General features: G+C 38.2%; 1 long non-coding RNA gene across 1 annotated transcript; it reads right to left on the bottom strand.

Moving 5' to 3' along the window:
• Nucleotides 1–369: 369 nt before the first annotated feature.
• Nucleotides 370–3067, bottom strand: LOC123380047. The gene is made up of 4 exons (XR_006585290.1): nucleotides 2812–3067; nucleotides 2411–2481; nucleotides 653–771; nucleotides 370–560 (listed from the first exon to the last, which is right to left on the bottom strand). It is a non-coding gene; the product is annotated as an uncharacterized LOC123380047 (long non-coding RNA).
• Nucleotides 3068–5049: the final 1982 nt, after the last annotated feature.

Here is a 5049-nt window from a genome sequence, read left to right as displayed (position 1 = left end):
CTTTCCCAGGAATAGAGTAAGAGAAATACCCAAACCCAGAGGTTTACTTTTGATATATATATATATATATATATATATATATATATATATATATATATATATAATTTTATTCTGGAATTTACCACACTGTGGTGGCAATATTGGTCAATGCCAAGTATTATAACATTTCTAGACCACTCACTGCTTGCGTTTAACCCCAGCCAGCAACAGCTTCCAGCAAAACTTCCTGTTGTTTCATTTGTCAGATGCTGTCTGATAAGATCAAGGTGAGGAGTCAGGGTGGGCCATTCTCTGCTTCTCATAAATATGAATCTGTCTACATACAACATGCAGTGGTATGTAAAACAAACCACAACAAAACTGTCAAGATATTGTGGCAATCTTTTAACCTTCTGTATTTTGCAAAGTTTTGCCACCATATTTTGGAGTCAAAACAATAAATATTCTTTCCTTCTTCCTCTACTCATCTGTTCCAACTAGCCTGTAGATCTTGGACCTTTAAGATGACATGGGCCTGAAAGAGGTAGCACACCTGGGTTCTTGATTCAATTCAATAACATCTGTAATTATAAAAATAGAACATTAAAGGAAGGTCATAAACAATGGGATCCTGGAAGGCAGCCAGGCCCTAAGTCTTGAAAAAGTTACTTACCACAGCACAACTCTAATAGCTGGACACAGATGGAGGACAAAAGGCCTAAGCTGCCAGCTGTCCTGAAGTTTCAAGTAGGGGAGGGTGTATTCATTCAGACCTTCTAGAAAGTTCTACGTCTGCAAGAAAAAAAAAAAAAACCTACGTATCATTCTTTTCAAAAAGTGGAATAGACCACAGCTTAACAAATGAGTCCCAGCTGTTTAAAATTAGACTGCTAAAATAATTCCATATGCAAATATTCTCTGGGACTATAGCATTTTCATTAAATTGGGCCCTGGATGATTCATTCATTTAAAGTATGAGTCTCTCCAAATTGAAGCCTAAGATAGTTAATAAGTGGGAATAAGTATCCTGGTTGCAATATTCCTGTCTCCGTTAGTTAAATTGACCATAATACTTAAAGTTGTCTGTTTTTTTTTTTAAACAAAATGCTTGAGTCACCACCCAGAAGATGCTAATCACACTACAACTGTGTGACTCATGGGAAACAATAGAGTGTAAACTGGAAGAATTCTACACTAGGATTCAGGAAACCTGGGTGATGATCTCTGTGTTACCACTTGTCAGTCACATGAACTTGGGCAACTCTCTTTACCTCCATTGCCCAACTATGATATGGAGATGATATGTACAATGATGAAACATCATAGATGCTTGAAGTAACTTCTAGCTCTCATATTGATAATTCCATGACTTTTCTGCTTTAAATTATATTTTTAATATATGCCTAATAACCAAACAGGCACATGTAACTGAAATGACCCATCACACTGGTAGGGGTTTTCTCCATGATGTGACTTATCCTTTTTCCTAGGCCTTCTTAATCCTCCTAAATGTGATGGAGTGACAAGATCTTCTCAGTTTTTTCTTTTCCTGGTCTTGAGTCTATTCTTACGGGGATGTTAGTCCCTTTTAATTATAAAACCCACCACTCCTGTTTCTTTCTTCCACATATCAGTTCACATTATGATGATTCTTACCAATTTAGAGGATAATTCAAACACATTGAACATTTTAAGTTCTGATTATTTGTCAGATAGTATATAGAATGATGTAAATATTATATGTTAAATACTAGTAATTAGATATTCAGCACATAAAAACACCATAAAATATTTACAATGCACATTAGCCCCTCCTGAGCAGAGTGACTGAAAGCAATTTCTCCTTTAAAAACATGTCAGTGTCAAATAATTTAGGACTCCACAAGCTAGAGAGGGTCCAGAGTGACTCTGAAACAAGTCCATATATAAGTCTTCTGTGGGAGGGGTTTGTCCCTGTTTATCCTAGGAAACAAAAAACAAATCAAAACAAAACAAAACAAAAGCAAACAAAACAAAACAAAACCTCCATCAGCTAAGACCATGTTTCTTAAACAGCAATAAACAGAAATGCATATTGGTACATGCTGAAAAATAAAGGGTAATCCAAGGCAAATAAAAAGCCTGATGCATCTTTCTGGAACATCTGTCTTAAGATTGAAATAAAAGTTTATATGAGTTTCTAAAATAACAGAACACAAAACAATTTTCAAATTTCCTATATGCTGCTTGAGAATATACTCCCAAAGCAAGCTCCTCTAAAGACTAAAAATATACATTCTTACTCCTCTGCCATGTAGGGACACTTCAATGGAAACATTTGAGTGACTAGACCTAAGGAAATCTAAAAGTATCTCTTCTTTGAAATACAAAATGACCAAGGTAGTAGAAAATACACATATCCTTTTTCTTCAGTAATATATAGATAACTTACATTCTCAGTTGGTGTCTAAGTATTTATTCTGAAATCCTTAGAGGTCTTTTTGCCATCAACCTTGTCACTGCCTGCAGGTTGAGAGAGTTTCCAAAAGGAATAGAGTAAGAAAAACATCACAAGGAATTTGCCCCCTTCCTCACTATCTACCTTCTCATACAAGACATAGCTTTCTCTACGAAATATTTTGTTCACAGAATGCCACAGATGACCTGGTTTCCCTTTACTTGTCTCTTCAGTATTAATAAACCTGGGGTCACAGACTTTATGTGGTCTGTTCTTTGTTTGGAAAACAATTCTGGAACACTAGGTGTAGAGATCAGAGAGGATTCACTCTGGGTCAGAGACTGAGGAAAAGACTGTGGGAAAACAGCTGGCCTCCAGGGCCTTCCTGATCTTACCTCTCTTCCAAGGTTTCCTTTATCCTGCAGGAAGGAGGGGGCTGAGCCCTGTTGCCACCAGAGAAGATCAATCAGGATCCCTTGGGCAAGGACAGCCACATACCCCAGCTCGCCAAAGACAAAGGATGGATTTCAAAGTGACAGATATGGCAAGTCACCAACAGATCAATCTACATGTTTTTTATAGGTTAAAAAAAAGCTTAATTATTTTTTAAATTAAAAACTTACCATATGCTGGGGCATCTGAGTGGCTCACTCAGTTAAGTGTCTGACTTAGGCTGAGGTCATGATCTCTCGATTCATGAGTTCGAGCCGTGCATCAGGCTTTGTGCTGACAGCTCAGAGCCTGGAGTCTGTTTCAGATTCTGTGTTTCCCTCTCTGCCCCTCCTCTGCTCGCACTCTGTCTCTCTCTCTCAAAAATAAATAAATAAAAATCACCACATGCTTATTATACAAAATTTAGACAACATATAAAGGCACAGAGAAGAAAGTATTTAAAAAATATGTGAAACAGCTGTATAGTTTTTTGAGAATCTACCGTGTGCCTGGCATTGTGTAAAACACTGTTAGTAGTAACAAAGACACATAGGATGCTCTCAGGGAATTTATAACTTTGTAGAAACCTGGCATTTGAGGTAGTCACAAATAGGATAGCAAAAGACATCACTAGGTGTACATATTTAAGCACTCAAGGTGTTTGTTGGGTCAATAGAGGGTTGGCTGAATGCCAGTGAAGAGAGGGAATCTGGGCAGTATCTCTTACTCCTCTCCAGGAGGACAAAGACTTGTAGAAGACCATGCTGAGGAGAGAGCACACACCAGGTCCTCCCCCATCTACTTGGTTTTTTTTAATGACCTTGAGGAGACATTGAAGAAGCGCTGACTCTGAGTTCAAATAGCTCTGCCACACATAGCAATGCAAACTTTAGTCAACCCTCTTAAATTGTCTTAGCCAGTTTTTTAAAACAAGCGTAATAATCTCCACCTCGCAGCATTGCTGTAACACATATTCAGCCATTTAACCCTCATAACAGCTCTATGAAGTATCTACATGATTAACACCATTCTACATAGGCGGAAACCAAGATGCAGAAAATCTGTGTAACTGGCCCCAGATCACATAAGTGGTAGAGCCAGGATTTGAACTCAGGCAATCAAGCTCCAGAGAACATGCTCTATACTATAATAGAGCTCTGTATACTATAAGCAGCTCTATATAGTCAGTCAGTATCCCCTTTTGCATCTCCTCAGAATTAAGGGAAAGCCTAATAGCTGCCATTTACATAATAGTCTGGTGAAGACAGAGGAAGTGACTTTTTTAGAACCTGGGAACTAGCAATAAAGGCCATGCTTTATAAAATCTTAAACAGAATACTAATACTAATACTAATAATAATGGATGACATGCTTATCATCTGAAAACCATTATAGGAAGTAATGGGAGAGGGAGGAGGTATGTGTGTGTAAATGATCTCATTTAATCCTCACAATAATCTGTCATTTATGACTTGTTCTCCTCATTCTACAGATGTGGCAACTGTAGCCTGAGGGTTTAAACAAACTGAAATCTCTCAGACCAGATACTCAACGTTTGAAATGAATTTGTTGAGTCAAAATGGTAGGTAAGGGGCACCTGGGTGGCTCAGTCAGTCAGGCATCTGACTCTTGATTTCAGCTCAGGTCATTATCTCACGGCTTGTGAGTTTGAGCCCCAGGTCCGGCTCTGCACTGTCAGATTGGGATTCTCTGTCTCCTTCTCTCTCTCCGCCCCTCCCTCACTTGTTCTCTCTCAAAAATAAATAAATATTTTAGATAATAGTATGTAGGTACTCTGAAAAAGAGAATAAATACAGAAAATAAATGAAAAATCATAGATCATCTCCCCTACAGTGTACAGGAGCAACTGAGAGCAACCCCAGGATGCCTGGGTGCTGATCCTAAGTCAGCCACTAATGAATGAACTACATGGCAATGAACAAATCAGTCAGTGTCTGTGCTTTGGCTTCTCCATCTATCACATGAGCTGGTGGAATAGGTTACTGGTTCTTAATCTCTTGATCATAAACCACTTCCATGTATTCAGTGAACTCTCCCTCCAGACAAATGCATATGTAAACATAAGACAGAAAGCTCTGCATTCAATTCAGTAGTGACAATGTATTCTACATTGTCAGGCTTTCCCGCTGAAATGTAATATATCCTTGAGGGCAAAGGACTAGTCTTGTCCATGTCTATAT

The sequence above is a fragment of the Felis catus genome, chromosome A1 (genome assembly GCF_018350175.1).
Source record: "Felis catus isolate Fca126 chromosome A1, F.catus_Fca126_mat1.0, whole genome shotgun sequence".
In the NCBI taxonomy this organism is placed as follows: Eukaryota; Metazoa; Chordata; class Mammalia; order Carnivora; family Felidae; genus Felis; species Felis catus.
This window is presented reverse-complemented; position numbering and strand designations above follow the sequence as displayed.